This window comes from Athene cunicularia (genome assembly GCF_003259725.1).
Source record: "Athene cunicularia isolate RWA chromosome Z unlocalized genomic scaffold, athCun1 chrZ_part2, whole genome shotgun sequence".
Lineage (NCBI taxonomy): Eukaryota > Metazoa > Chordata > Aves > Strigiformes > Strigidae > Athene > Athene cunicularia.
The window spans coordinates 23,628,564-23,645,182 of NW_020799143.1; positions in this window are offsets into that span (position 1 = coordinate 23,628,564).

Sequence of the window (16,619 nt, forward strand, 5' to 3'; positions counted from 1 at the left end):
TAAGATATGATCAAGATATGATAAGATATGATATGATCAAGAAATGACTGACTGAATCACAGTGTAAAGACTTAAACTGGATTATATAAAAAATCTTCAAATTTTGCCCCACAGTGAAGCTAAAAGACTCTCCATCTACTTAGATAAAATTATTCATCAGGTTCTAGAATGTAAGATTTTTTCAGTTTCAAACATCAGTCTGAAAAATACAAAATTATTTGTTATTTTTTCCCCACTGGTTTGTTTACAGAAAGACTATTTTCTTTATTAAAAGGACTAATGTTTCTGTGAAAGGCCACTTGTTGTATGTGTGTCTTTCCAAAACAAATTGTCAGGCACTGAAAAGTTAGGAAATTCTACCAATGTCCTGCTAGGGTTTCCTTGAATACTGACATCTGGACGTGATTTGAGAACTTAAGGACTTCAGGTTCCATGTCTAAAACTCCAAAACTTTTCCTGCATAACCCAGAGATGCTTAAATTCAGTCCTGCATCCCTTTTCTGGTAAGGAAATTTCCTACTTGTCCAGCTGCTCTGCAGCCCCCTGCAAGCCACTTGCTGCTGTACGCAACCCCCCAGAATCCTGCAGCAAAAGTCTCTTACGTGACTTTGATCCTCCACTACATGCATGCCAGCTGCACAGTGGCACTTGATGCCAGTAGTTCAGGACAAAGAATGGCAGCTGCCTGCATTTATTCACACTGACAGTGCCAGAGCCAGGGCTGAAGTGCCATGCATATAGATATGCAATGTAGTGCCCAAGAACACAAAAATAGCAGGAAGGAGAGCATGAATTGAAGACCATGGGAGGGCATGCTGAGGAGGAGGGAAGCTCCCCGATTCAGGCCCTTCTGCTTTCCCATTTACTAGGTTTTTGAGAAGAAGTGGACAAACAATCCATGGATGGGTGTTTGATGTCTTTTTTTTTTTTTTTTTTTTTAACTGTTGTGGGTTTTTTTTGTGTTTTCCCATGGGCTTAAAAAATTATGACTGGAAAAGGACAGAAATCTTGACACCAGATCCAAACAAATGCACAAGCAGCAAGGTAGAAATGTGCAGTGCCACCTCACAGATTTTTTGCCACTTAAGTCATTAAATAAAGTTACTATCTTTGCTGTGAGTGGGTCTCTTTTTGAGCCTTATTTGTCTTTCTATTTTGGTTGCTGACCTAAATTTGTGTATTATAGCTGTTACTTAATCAACTTCTGGCTGATTGGGCAAAGATGAAAATAAATTTAGCCTCGGCTTCTTGCTTGTGAGCCTGGGCCCATGGGCATCTGTTTCCTTGGGGATGAAGGCACTGAGTGCCAGGGGCCCCTTGGCAGTGTTTTGCTGTGAGTCACATTGGTGAGAGTCTATGAACAAAAGAAGGTTATTGAATGTGCAGGACTGAGCCAAATTTCGTCTGTACTTTGCTGGAGAAAAGTCTCATTGCTGCTATCCAGGTAACTCTCATGCCCCTTCTCACATCTCCACTTAAAAGAGCAGTAGTCTTCAGTCTTTCTGGGAGAGTAACTACAGGTTGTTTTATAGATGTTATATACCTCACACTCAAGAATGGCAGAAATATATCTAGAGAGACTTGAAAACAGAGAACAGCCTTAGGCAAACTGTTGTTATCGTTGGTCAAAATTTGTCAGATACAAGCAGAATCTAGCAAAGGGAACTGCATTAGAAGAGCTATCCTACTTCTGCCTGACAGTTACAGCTTTATACATCCACTGTTTGTTACTTTAAGGTCCTTAGTAGCATGAGATTAGCCATTATTACCAAGGCCATCACCTACAAACAATGGATTGATTGAACTGGTGGGAGCTGTAAAGATCTGTCCAAAGCTGTGCAAGGATTCAAGCGTGTCTTGAACCCAATTTACTTTTTATGGCATTCACCATTACGTAGTACTCCAGTCCATTTTTCTTACTCTATCCAGAGTATCAGCATGTTATCCAGGCAACGAATGGAGTGACCAAAATTATAGGATAAAATACCTGCAAAATTTGAAGCTCTAAAAAATATAGGAGGTTGTTACAACCTCACCAGTCCTTCAACTCAAGCTTGGCCTCTGCACATGCTGTTATGCAATACCTAAACAGAACCTCCTGCTTAAAAGAAAGGGGGAAACCTGCTCCTCTGGGAGGCTGATCTGATGCCACTGGCATTGATAGATATCCCTCAGCTGATTCGGGTCTACATTGCTGGCAAGGCACCTTAGTTTAGGTGAATGTGGATTTCCAGGTCTTAGCATGTGCATTGTGTTTTCTTTTTTCCCTAAAGAGGGTGCCTTAAGGTGAAAGGAGGTGTTCAAAGGAGAACATAAGTGTTTCAGCTTGCTAAACTGATGATCACTACTAAAACAATGGTCTCTATTGACTATATTTAGCTGCACTGCAGGCTGCCAAAACCAGCACACATTGCTGTGGGCAGACAAGCAAGGAAGTGCGATACACAACAGGACTAGGGCAGGGATAAAAGATATATTTCCCCATAACTGACAAGTCAAGCACTGAAACATGTGGAGCTGGAACCGTATCAATTGTAAGCAACTGTCTATTCAATTTTCAAAAACTCTCTGATCAGATAATTACTAATGTTTCAAGAAACAAACGGTGCCCCCAGTTAGACCACTGAAATGCCTCTGAATGCAATGAGGTCACCCAAGGGTAAGTGGGGGCTTTAGTACTTAAACACTTTTCAGACATAATTCTGGTTGTAAAACACCTCCCTTCCAAAATTATTTGAGATTGAAATATTTCCCTCACTATATTTTTCTGCTGTAGTATATTGAAAAATGTCACAGTTACTTAAAGTGGATATGTTTCACAACCCAGAAAACTTGGACCTGTGAAAACCCTCAGAAGTCGCGTAGATTTTTCTATTTCATGGAGACAAGAATATAAAGATAAGATAGTTTTTAAAGTAGCTTGATTTCCTTCTGCTCCCCTCTCCCCTTTTAAAATAATGTGATGTGAGAATTCACTTTGTATACAATACTTGAAATGCCTGATGTATGCTAGTTTGTTTTGGTTTTGAAAAGGAGAGGAGACACACCACAGTAGCCATAAAATACATTTAGTAATAAGAAAAATAAACTAAATATGATGCCTCCACAAATCATTAAAAGGCTTTTTGGAGAGTAACAACCATGACAGAGCTCAGCATCAGAGTGAGCATCAGCAAAGAGAGGAACTTCCTATTAATTTCCTGTAAACTATTCAGAACTGTCAGTGAATATGTATACCTTAGTTTGTCTACATAATGTAAACACAAATGTGAATACAAACTTCCTGGTTTCCTGTGGCTACAGTTACAGTGAATAAGGTATAGCCTGTAAATTGCCCTGAAGCCTTCTTGGTACCACAGAATTATCCACTTAGCAGGTTGCACATTGGTACTAAATGGCATTATGTGGATTAAAAGTGTTTTAAGTTTATTAGTGACTCAGCTGTATCACCAATGCAGACACAAACACACTGATCATTTCTCAGTGCTAAATTTGCATTCAAAATGTGATTTAACACACAGTAGCCTGCCTGTAAGTGAAGTGACTTTTATTTAGATTCTGCAGTGACATGATCACTGCAGTTCTCACTGTGAAACTAACAAGAAGTGTCTGTGATTACATGACTCCATCAGCTTCCCTTGCTAAGCCTATGAAAGTACTTCTCAAGACTTTTTTAATAACTTTGTATAATATTGATGTTGTCCTGCGGCTCTTTGTTTCATTGCACTGAGTCTCTGGTGTATTATTCAAAGCTTCAGGTTTGTAGCAGGATTTTTTTTATCCACTTTCTCCTCACACTTACTGTAATTCTGATACTCAGCTCTTTCTCCCTTACTGCCATTTATAAAGATACTGTTTTCTTGCGTCCATGAAGAAAAAAATCCTCCACAGTTTTCTCCTTCTAAATATTTATTAAAATTTCACAGTGACTCTCTGGCCAGTCAGTGGCTTTCATTTATAGCTTCTTCTGCCTCAGAGAAATTTTCTTTAAAAAAAATCAAAACTTCTCAAATGGCCCCCTTGTCAGAATAAGTTGTGAACACCCAGAGAAGGGAAAAAAGAAATGGTTTTGAAAAAACACAAGGCCAAGCAAAGGTAGACTAAAGAATTCCTCCACTTATGGAGGTTGAATGTCCTGTTATGGCTACCAAGCTCAACTGACTCATGAGCAGTCAGCAGCAAGAGCCATTGGGTGCTGGCAAGACCAGACGGGTGTATAATTATGATGCTTTGACAGTGCCTGCTGTGGATGGTGTGTTCCTCTAGGCTAGTGGCTTTTAAACTGTGGTCATAAGAAACCCTGGAGTCCTTGAAATAGTTCTGTAGGGGCTGTGAAAGACAATTAAGGAAAGAAAACTTACTGTCAACAGACTAAAATTCCCTATTCAACTCCCATTAGAAAAGTTTCAGGGTCTGCAAACTGGAAAAAGTGATTTCCATGCATTCAGTATTTTCTTAGAATAGTGAAATAGGTAAGATAAAGTGATAGATACAATGATGGCCTTCTAGTAAGTAGTTTTCCTGTTGTGACAATTAGGTTTTGAAGGAGATGAGGGAGAGTCTTTCCAAGCATTTTTTAGATTTATAACATTTCTGTTCAGACCTATCAGAAAACCTTGCTATCTTATAAAGATACGTTAATTCCTTTTGCAGTTTGATAGTTGTGTAGAGGGTCCCAGAAGGACAGTATTAGGGCAAGACAGAAAAAAGAGTCTTGCCCTATGTTCAGGGAGGAAATTTCCAAGGTTGGGCACAGCATCCCACTGTGAGACATAAGAATTCTGTGTTCCCAGGGTGCTGGGGCCTGGAGAGACAGACAGCTGACACACCCAGACTCACAGTTAGCATCATAAACAATTCCTGCTGCCAGGCCTGTCCTGGCCTTCCCATGGGCTTGCAAGACTCTTGTGCAACATGCTCAGTGCATCCCCTCCCTTTTCTAGCATTTACCCTTCTTCATTTATTCAGACTCCTTACTTACCATTCCCCACAATCTCAGCTGGATATTAACCACAGTGGCAGCTCCCGTAATGTTTCCTTTGTGCCGTGTGCCATACTGAGCATGAGAGGTGGTGGAGTTGAATCACTCTGCGCCAGGGACGGAGATGGCATGCAATAGGTGAGCAGGAGCTGTAGGAGGATCCCTTCCCATCTCAGAGACCAACGGAGGGAAAAAGAATGTCAGAACCCCACAGAAATGCCAAGGGCACCTGCAGAGATGACATGCATGCCTTCCTTCTCCTTCACCTCCAACAGCACCACTTCAGAGGACTGGCTGTGCCAGCATGCCACAGCGTCAGGATTCCCCCTCCAGCCTGACTTGAGCTTGGCTGTCCTGCTGCCTCAGGAGAAGGTGGGACCTGCTGAGCTCAGCTGTCTCAGCATTCCGTCTTCAGATTGAAGTATGTGTTCTGCCTTGGTTGCACGTAACTCCAGTTTTGAACAGAGATTACCAAAATAAATAAACAAAAGCTGAGGGTATGTGGTATTTGTACCTGTGGGGCCTGGGGTGTTTCATCCAGCAGAAACAGTCAAGGTGATCATAAGATTGTAAGCAGAAATTATTTCATTTCTATGTGTTTACTACAGGAGTATGATGAGAGGGAGAAAGACTTTGCAAAGATGGTTGACAAATGCAAAGAAAAACTTTCTAAGGGACCTTGTTAAGCATGGCTGGAGCAATAGGTCCAGTGTCTGGAGATCCTGCCTGTCAGTATCCAGCAAGGGAAATACTACAGGGTGAGCACAGTATAAGGCAAAATTATACTTCTAAATTGTCTAAGTTGCTAGTTGTTGTTTCACACTTGTTACAGTGAAAGTGTGGACTAGGAATAAGCTACAAAACTGAAGGAAGGACCGGTATGGAAAGGGAATGTTTCAAGTTGATGGCACCTTGAAGGACCTTCAGGAATGGATTTGCTCCTGTTCCTGTGGACAGGCCAATGCCTTGGGGGCTCAGTGCTTCAGCAGCTGCTGTAGGTGGCCAGGCTCTGAGGCTGAGAGCAGAGAGGTGAGAGCTGGGGTCAGGACCCTGACCCAGGATGGGCTTGTGTTCTACACCTGTCACAGGATTCATCAGTGACTGCTGCCATGTGCAGCACTGAGATAGGTTCTAGATGCTGTATTACAAAACCTGCAGGAGATTGAAGACAGAAATATTAAAAGCAGTCTGTAAGAAAGAGCTTAATCTCTACTCTCTCTCCCTTTACCCCTGTTTAATGACTCCAAACTTATGAGTTCTGCACTGGGACTTGCATGCCATTCTCCAGGAACGTTGATGATATCTATACAGTGTAGACATATGTGAACGGAATAAAAAAAAACTATCATCCAGCCATTTCCTGAGGGCATGGGTCAACCCACAATCATTATCAATAACTCTTAGTTAAGCACAGAGCATGGTGTAGTTTCTGGAGGTTATAAAGTTCACTCAGACTTAACAATTGTTAATGTGGTTTCATAAACAAGAACACCCCTTGCAAAACAGTATAATTTCAAGTATTTGCTCGAAGAGCAAGAGTGAACTTTCCAGTTGATTTGCAAATAAAACTTCCAACTTCCATATTATTTGATATTCACTGCCTGTTTTCATTTTGATGTGGGATGTAATGACTGGGAAGATCTCTCTGGCTTGCTTTCCCTTTATCTCTTTTTTGTGTATGTATATGTGTAGACCTGAAAGTACAGAAGTAGATAGCTTGGTAACAGAAAGAAAATGTTATATGAGTTTGACATCATATCACACCTGCCTCTACAGTGGAGTACCTGTAAGCAATCAGCACACACCTTGCTTCCAGCCACTTCTTCCCATCTTCCTCAATGATGGTCCTCTGAGGAGTCTTCAGTTAATGGAGTTAAAAAACTGGGAGCTATGGGCAACTGTGCACTCTGTATATTTATTTTGGTGATGGCTGGTTAACAAGTAATGTGAGATTTTTAAAAGGATTTCATGAATGTCACCAAAAGCTTAATTGGGAGTACTCTCAGCATGGTTTGTTAAATGATGATTCCTGACAGTCATTTTCAAAATGAAGGCCTTTGGAGACTGAAGGCTGGAATTGTTAGACTTTAACCTTCCTGCATCTTGGTTTCTGTGTGGTCGAATAGGATAACAGCACTTCTTCGTATCATCTACTTTTTTAGCTCATGGGGACTTAAGCACGTGACTGCAGAACCCGCAGTCTTCACTGAGGTTTCTAGATGTTCTCATTAATGTAAGTAAGAACCTATTATTACAAACTCAATACACATTTTTGGAAGAAGCAGGTTTTTGGAGCCTTTTAACACAGGTCGTTTTCACTCATCTTGAGGTAGATGATCGGTGCTCTCTACATTGAAGTCACTTGACTATATTACAAGTTTTGCTGGACCTCAATTCCTTCACCCTAGAGTTTTCTAGCTTGAATGAAAGAATCAAAACCACTTCCTCTACAAGCAAACCTTCCTTGCAAGACAGAAACCTTTCACAGAATGAAAACATTCATAGTTTACATTGGCTCCTAGTACTAGTCTACTTGGTTATTACTGAAATATGTAGAATCATCTAACTTCCCGCAATTTGTGTTTGATTAAGAAGGTCTGGCTTGGGTTTGAAATAAATATAGGGATATGATTTCTGGTGATGTCATCACCTTAACAGTTGTAAGAAGAAAGGAAATATCCATGACTCCTGCTTCAAAATCAGAGGCTATAGACTTCGCACTGCTAATAATAATTAGATTGCCTTTTACTGATGAAGCTGCCTCTCTTGAGAGGAACCTGGAAAAGTACAAAGATACTCCAGTGAGGACAACTTTAAGTGACTTATTGAACAGTTTTGATGCTTAGGAAAAGGATGAAAATTTCCCTGAAAACTACATTACTCCATATATGGGTTCTGTACCTGGGGGTAGAGGGCTGAACTGCCTGAACCAATATAAACTGTGCATAGCCTCCACAGTAGGACACTGGAAATGTTGAACTCCATTCCCAGGAATAATTGGAGAATAGAGAAATGTTCCCAAAGTTGAGTGTTTACTTGCAATTTGTTGACATTATGTTTATTTACTACTTTACTGTAATAAATTCTTTCTCATCAGCTAGTTTAGTGATGTTATTATGCTAATAGGCAAAAATATTCTTCAACTGGAGGAAATGTTATCAGATTACCTGATTGTTGATGTTCCTTTACACGTTTTGGCATGATTATCGTGGTTCTCTACCCATTTTGATGACATGTTCAGAGCCTGGGTGAGAACCTTTGCTCATCTTCCAGAATTCTGTGCTCATATATAACATGAGAAATGTTCTCTAAAGTATGGCTTCACTGAATGTGATCAGAATAAAAAAGCTGAAGGAGATGTACAGCTGTATGGCAAGGCAACTCACAAGCAAATGTGAACCAACTTTAAACTAAAATAAGTGTCCCACACAACGGTGTCTCACGTTGCAGCTGAACAACTCTTCCAAGAGTGCAAGAGAAGTGACCTACTGAACAAGTCTGCAGGGCAAACACTATAAGGTAAAGTTCAAGGTCAATAAAGTAAAGGTCAAAAAGTTCAAGAATGCACTGCTGGGTTATTATCTGGTTGGCTGTTTGCAGAGATCAAGTAAGGCAGGAGGACCACTCATGTTGGTCTTACCTGATGCTTCTCCATTGTTTTGCTGACAAAAACTGCACATGAGGAACCCACCTTTTCCACTTAAATGAAGACTTCCTCCCCTCTTGTTTTCCCATCTTGTTTCACCTCCCATTCAGCAGTATTTTGTTTCTCTTTAATTTCTTGGAAACTGATACCTTAGGGCCATTCAATTGTTTATTCAGTCAGTTGTCTGTCATTATTGCTTGACTGAACATTTATCTTTTATAAATATTTATCAGCTTCTAAAGGTTGAAGAGAAAAACAAATTGTGACACCAAGTTATAGGATTTCTACCTGAATATGTCTGAAGATTGAAGTGTTCTTAAGACAGATGAGACTGAATTATGTTTTTGTGCTTCCCTTCATACTCTTCACCCTCTGTTGACTGTATTTGTCTGCTGGGATCAGAAACTCTCTTTTTTTTTGTTCTTTTTTCCCCATCAATCAGGCACATGCATCTTACCTGATCCAGTGAATTCCAGATCCCTAGGTAGGGCCTCTAGGAACTACTTTAATATTCCTGGAAAAAAAAATAATAGGAAAGACCAGTCTCAAAGTTTTGAGGGAGATGACTCATACACAAAAGAATAGATTGCGGTTATTTTAACACAGAGTTTCATTTGTAACATGTGGAAAACCAGAATAAAATACAAGCTCATTTACCCAGTGTGGGTCATGTTTATCACCCAGCTGCTCCAGGCTAATGGGAGGTTTCCTTTATGGTCAAGTCATACGTTTGGTTTTTGAGAATGCTTGTTGATTCTTTGAATAATTTTTAATTATTCTTCTGAGGGAGGAGAGGAAGGATCTATTTACCAAATGCAAAGTTTATATCAAGTCAGACTAAATTGTTTTGAAGTCCCAAGTCATGACCTGCAGTAAAAGACCTATGTTTTATGACTTAACTGGCAAGTTTTAACAGAGTGTGGGAAATATGAATTGAGTATTTAATGATCTTGTGATCGTTATGCTTTTAGGTGTGGTAGGAAGTACATCTCTTGGAAACAGTTTTCAAAACCATAAGCTCAACATGGCTTGTAGAAATTAAAATGAATTTGCCTCTTAATACTGTTTATAGCATTCCTCTACCTATCTGCTTTTCATTTATGTGACCAGAAGATTTTCATCTCTTTCTGAAGGTTTATTGTAGGAGAAGGTTCGTGGCTGACTAGGAAATTTGAGCTGGGGAAAGTGCTACCTCTAAGTTACTGGATCAGCTATCTTAAAGGAATAATACACAGATCTGAGGGATTTGATAAAAACTATAAAATAACAAAAATAAATTCACAACTGCTAAAGGGGAGTTGGTGCCTAGGTCAATAGGACAGAATAGAAAACCCAGGCGTCTTCCGAAAATAATTAAGAAGTGGATTTAGTGCCATTCTTCAGCCTGTTCAGCACCTATGTCATTAATTGTTGAAGGGATTTGTATGGTGTGCATGAGTCCAGAATTTGTGAAATAGTTATTTTGTGCAGATGATGTGCTCAAAGTGCCAAGTGCTACCCCAACTCTTGCTATTAATGTCTAACATGAGTTGCAACTTTTGTTGCTGTACCGACTTAAATCTCCTCATTTGCTCTATGTTTTGTTACCTTAGACACTTAAAAGATATGTGTCATCTGATTAGATTTATGCTGACTGGGCTTGCCTTTTTTTCCTAGAGGTCGACATATCCAGCACAAAAGAATAAGAAATTTAATTGCAGTCTTGCAACCATTTTTACAGTCACCTTGCAAGATATTTTTTTAATGACTTGAATACTTTCATAGGTAACAGTAGGATTTCTATCCTCTCAAATGGAGATAAAAGAATTTGACATCTTCTTTTCTCTGATTAATTTGAATGCTGTGTTAAAAAAAAAAACCCAAAACAAACCCAAACCATAAACAAATAAGAAAGAAAGAAAGAAAAAAGAGAAAAATAATAATAAAGAAGGGATAGCAAAGAGAATTTGTAAAAATTTGTAAAAATACTCTTCTGATTTCTTGAGGCAGTTGAAACCATTTATTAAATAGCTATGAAACCCAGGTTGCCTGCAAAGAAAGAGACAACTTTCCCACTAAGGTGAGATGAGATTTTATGCAAAGTGGAGCTGTCTGCTAAAAAAATGGACAAAAAGGAGAGATATAACATGACAAAAATAATTGAGGTAAATTAAGAGTTTTAAGAAAAATAACATGGTTTGCAGGGCTTAGAAGAAGGAGCTAGAATACATTAGAAACAAAGAAACCCTTGCAGTGAAACAGAGCCATTACCAAATAGAGATAGCAAAAATTTCATAATGATGCTGAAAAGACAGAATGGTTCCAGAGAAGTACACCATTAGAGTTGTTCCTATTTGGAAAGAAGCAGGATAAAGTCCCTCACATGTCATTAGGAACCTGACATGGCTATCAGTCCTTTACTATGAAGAACACTATTTGCAAAAGCCAGTAATGAGATAATACAGGACCAGAAGGGGGTTCTCTAAGAGAGTCAAAGGCTATCTATATCTGCAAATATAGTAACTTAATAAATATTAAGCACTGAGGAAATTCCAAAAGCCTGAAAAAGTGTTCCAGTTTGAATGGATAGTTTGATAGGTTGAAAAATAACTAATTCATAAAGGGTATGAGAACTGAAAAATCCTGAAAAAAACCCAGATAAATTAATGTTATAAAGGAGGCTGAAACAAACAACAAAAGACTCTGGTAAACAAAATCAGAACAAACAAACCAAGGGGCTGGACTACAGCACATATCCAATACAAGAAACACCAAACATTGTAGCAGTGATGGCCTTCAACATGTTTTAATAGATGTAAAGAACAAATTAGACATCTCAAGCCCTAAAACAAGGTAAGATAAAGAAGGTGAGTGAGCCCTTTTACCTGGCCTGTAAGTGGGAGTGCTGTGGCTTTCACATGTATCTGCAATGGCAGTGAAAGCAACTGTTGTCCTCTAACAGTTCAAAGGTGAACTTCTAAATTAAAAAGAAAATTCTGGAGGAAGAAATATTTGATACGCCTGGAATTCAGGAAGAAGCATTGTTGTGGGAAATTTAGAGAACTTGGCCTGTTTTCTTTATCAAATATACATGATTAAAAATAGTAGGAAAATATCTATGAGCTGAAACTGGGCAATTTAAATAGAAAAAATAGACTTAAAAAAAAATAGTTTACTAATAAGCAGTCAAAAGAGGTGGTAAATACTTCAACTTTCTCTTTGAGTAAAATATGAATATTTTCTTGAAGCTGTTCTTTCATCGGATGTAAAAATATCAAACTAGGAATACCTGGATAAAATTAAGTACCTGTCATAATTGGAGTTCAAACCAGAATGATGCCATACTGTGCTACTTAGCCCCTTTGGCTGCTGCCTGTTTGCGGACATGTAATGCCTGAATTTCTTCTGCTGTTGTCTTTCTCTGTTACTGCTGAGGACTGATAAGTACAAAGGAGAAGGTAAACATGATAATGGTAGAAGTGATAGGAGCAGGAATTATTTGGAGGTTTACTTTCTAGATCATTTAATTCTATGCAAAAATAAAAAGTTCTTGGTTCTGAAACTAAATGGATTGATGGATATTCGACTCTACCTTTCAAAATGAACTGTGCACTTTACCCAAGTTTAGTTTTAAAATGTTGATTTCTGTTTGAGAGACTCCCTTAGTTTTTATCTTAAACTTTGATCCTCATATTTCCTGAATTCTATCTAGGCTTAATTTTCTCAAAACACTTCCCGCCCCCATTTTTTTTCTTTCCCTATCAGACTATTCACACCTTAGGTGAAGTTTGTGTAGGTGAATTCTTTGTATGTGCATGCTGCAGACTCACTATGGTTCCTACAGAGCTTATTAACACGTTCTCTAGAGGAACCAGATCTGGCTGTTCAAAGCCACTCCTTGCTGACCTGAAGGTTGTGTCTTTGTTTGCTTTCAACTTTCTTGAAACCAGAATTTCTCCTTTTGTGTCTGTGGTAGGTGGACCTTGGCTGGCTGCCAGACCCCTAACCAGCTGCTCTCTCATTCCCTGTCCTCAAAAGGCTAGGAGAGAGAAAATAAGATGAAAAAGCTGACGGATTGAGATAAAGACAGGGAGGTCACTTAAAAATTATCCTCACAAGCAAAACATACTTGACTTGAAGAAAATTAATTTGATTTATTGCCAATTAAAAATAGAGTTGGATGAGAAACAAAGACAAAAACTAAACCACCTTCCCTCCACTTCCCCCTTTTTCCAAGGCTCAGCTTCACTCTTTCATTCCCAAATCCTCTAGCTTACCCCTTTCCCAAGTGGAACAGGGGTGGGGAGTAGGGGGTTATAGTCTATCCATAACAGCTCTTCTCTGCTGGTTCTTTCTCCTCACACTCTTCCGCTACTCCAGAGTGGGGTCCCTCCCACAGACTGGAGTCCTTCAGGAAATAACCACCTGATCCAGCATGGGGTCCTCCATGGGCAGCTGTGTGGATATCTCCTCTGGTGTGGTCCTCTTCATGGGTTGCATGGAAATACCTGCTCCAATGTAGTAATCATCCAGGGGTTGCAGGCAATCTCTGCTCCAACTCTTCCTCCACCTCCTTCTTCTCTGACCTGAAGGGCTGTTTCTCAGAAATTTTTCCTCATTCCTCACTGCCTATGCAATGTTTTCTGCTCATTCTTAAATACATTTTCCCCAAGTTGTCACCAGCTTGGGTGACAAGTTCAGATGTGTCCTGTAGTGGATATGTTGGAGCCATCTGTGTCTGGCATAGGGCAGCTCCAAACTCTTCCACAGAGGCCACTCCCTGCCAACACCTTGACACCTACACCCAGTACAGTATCCTTGCCATTTTCCCTCATCTGATCTACTTTTACGATTAGTTTGTGTAGACTTTGCACTGCTGCAAAAAAACTGCTAAGTAGTTGTAGCCACAGTTGATGTTTTGTGGTATGGCTTATGCCAAGTTCCTTTTGCTCCTGGCAACTTTGTTGTTTTTGCTGAAAAGTGATTTCTTGAATGAAGTCATGGAGGAAGTGATGAGCTTCTCAGTGGCAGTGCTGGGAAAGGATATAAATTTAGAGAGGATTATTTCAATACAGAAAAGTATTTGTACTTATATAGGTTTGTGTAATGTTTTTACCTGGGACTCTCACAAGGTCCAGCTTGCTTGGGGGATTTGCAAGAATGTCCTTTCCTTTGGTGAACAAATACTACCAAAATGATGCTTACTTTATAGTTTTCTAGGTTTTATTTCCAGCTGAAACCTGGAAAGACTGTGCAGAAAGGGGAAAAATGCTGGTAAACAAGTTCTAACTGAATGGTAATATTGCCACATACTTCATACGCTTAGATGACCTCATTCAACTTAACCCAGACCTTGATTCAGGTCCTGGGGTATTGACTAACACAAGAACAATGTCCACATTTGTAACCAGGACCCCCTTCTCATCAGGAGTCGGAAACAGAGCGTGATGGAGCTGGCTGAAGCAGAGAGCTGAGAGCCAGCCTCAGCTATAGGATTCCTTCCATAAGGAATTCGAAATAACTCCTCTCCTGTAAACTTCCAAAGCAAGATGCATGACAGTTTCCTTTGAAAAAGCTCTAGCTCAGTAAGAGTGAGAGAAAATGGCCCAGCAGTCCCTTGAAGTGGAACAGCAGAGACAGGCAGACAGTAGCCTAGCTCTGCAAGCAGGCTACTTTGAGGGAAGAGTCAGTAATGTCTTGTGACTGATTTACGACAGGGAAATAAAGACTGCAGTCGTATGTAAAGCTTATGTACCAGCTGAACTGATCAGTTGCCCCACACTTTCTGGTCTACATGAAACAGATGGGCTTTTTTTTATTTCTAGGAGTAAATGAACTTTTTTCTCTTTTAAGGTCTGGCCGACAGCACAAGTTCTAATGGCTGCACGTTTTATTATCACAGAGAGTGAGTAATTGCAGTTCTTCTCTCTGTGTGCAGTGAGTTGAAGGCCAGCCTAACCTGCCAGACACTGTCACTACATATTCACACCTGTTCCCACTGAACAGTGGGACCCTCTGTTCAGCATAAACTGTGCAGAGTCTAACTAAGATTAGTGCTTGGTCAAAATGATTTTGACCCTTTCAGGTTACTCTTACCGATCATAAGAGAAGGTTTGTACATGGTTGCAAGGTGGTGGACAGGACATACAAAACAAACTCATAAGACTAGCTGTGCAGTACCAGAATATGATGAAGTATGATGCAGTGACTTTGTCCAAAGACCAGGCATTTCTCCTGTCCCACAACAATAATTCTGGATTGCAGGGAACTACACAGAGGTGTGCTACAGCCCTATTCCAGAAATTTCCTGCAGGAGGCACAACCAACGAAAAATGATGCAACAAACATACTATGTTGTTTTTTCTCAGTCATTCTTTTAGTATGTCTCAATGTTTGACTTCTGTCAGCTACTGCAGGATCTGAGACTTAAAATCAGGCTATAGGTCACTCTGTTAGACCTTTTCTCAGATAATATCCCCAAACATGCCAGCATATTGTGTTAATTCTCAGGTCTTGTGGTACTGCAATGCTTGAAAAGAAGGAAAAAAGGTATGATTTTGTGTATGTATATGGTTATGAAGAATACCAAACCACTTTTTTCCTATGAAGGATGCACAAAAAGTTTCTTTGGTGGGATTTGGGAAGTTCTGCCTCGTGACTGAGATACAGTCTCAGGATTGCACTTTAGAACAACTAAAATCCTTTACTTATTCTTGCTGGGCCTAGTAGGATTGCACTATTCTATGTTGCAATTCAGTGACACCTTGGGGTTCATATACAATACTTCGAGAGCTCTCACAGCAGAAGTAAATTCAGATTCAGAGTGGGAGCAGACTAAAGAAACCTGACATCAGAGAGAGGTAAAGTAACACTAACACCTTTGCTGGTCTTGGTTTAAGAACACTTTTAGAGCACTGACAGTGTTATTATGGGATTAACATCTTTCCAAAAAGCCAATTTAGCAAGTCAATACAATGAACTGTGCAAATGTAACATGTAAGATAGCAGCAAGTACATTCTTCTGTCTTCTTTTACTGAAAATATCCCTGCAATATCCTAAAGACTTGTAAATACTGTTACTTATGAAAACACAGCAATTTTGAACACTCAAGAGGAAGACTTGCTGTTTTATTAATGAGATTAAAACATTGTGTTCCCTCAACTGTTTGAATGGCTCTTGTTCAATCCCAGTTCTGATTTGTCTATTATTAATTCAGGAATCAAAATGCCTTTTGTTTGTGTCAGATAAAACTTGCCATAGCAAATGTGGCTTAAACAGATGCATTAAACCACAGGAACACATAGAAGCCAACAAATAAGAGCACACACTAACTGTTTACAGAAACATTTTTGCTTTAATAAACCACATACATTGTGCCTTTGTGAACAATGAGATAGGAAAAAAAAAACCAGGAATGGGTCTGTACTATAAAGTTACTATTATACGGTGGTCATTATCATTGCAATGTTTATCAAATCTGAGCAGCCAACAAAACATCTGGCTTTAACAAACATATCAGCTGTAGGATTTTGGATCTTTCTTTGTCCTAGGTACATTTCATCCTCTTTGACAATGTCTTTTGTCAGAGATTTCATGAAGCTAAAGAAACTGTTCTTGATTCTACTAATATGTGGAAAAAATCAAGAAATCTGTTTTGCTTTGTGGGTTTTGTTTGTTTATTTGTTTGTTTTCTTCCCTACACATTCAGTTTGGGTTCAAGTAGAAATAGCTTGGGTCATCATGTTTGTATCTACAGAAAATGTAATGAGAAAAGTGAACTATGCTTGAGGTCCTGTGTAGGCTTTTATAAACTTCTCTCAACAATTTCTTCACACTGCAAAAGAGGTGTCATGCAGCTGATACCCTACCTGTCTCATATGAATGATCTCATCTGAGACTGAGTTCTACACCTGACATGAGTTTGTAAGGCCTCTTGAGGTAACCTCTAAAGCTGACATACTCATCACTAGTCCAACTGATGTGGCTTGACACAGCTGGCAATGCAAGCTCAG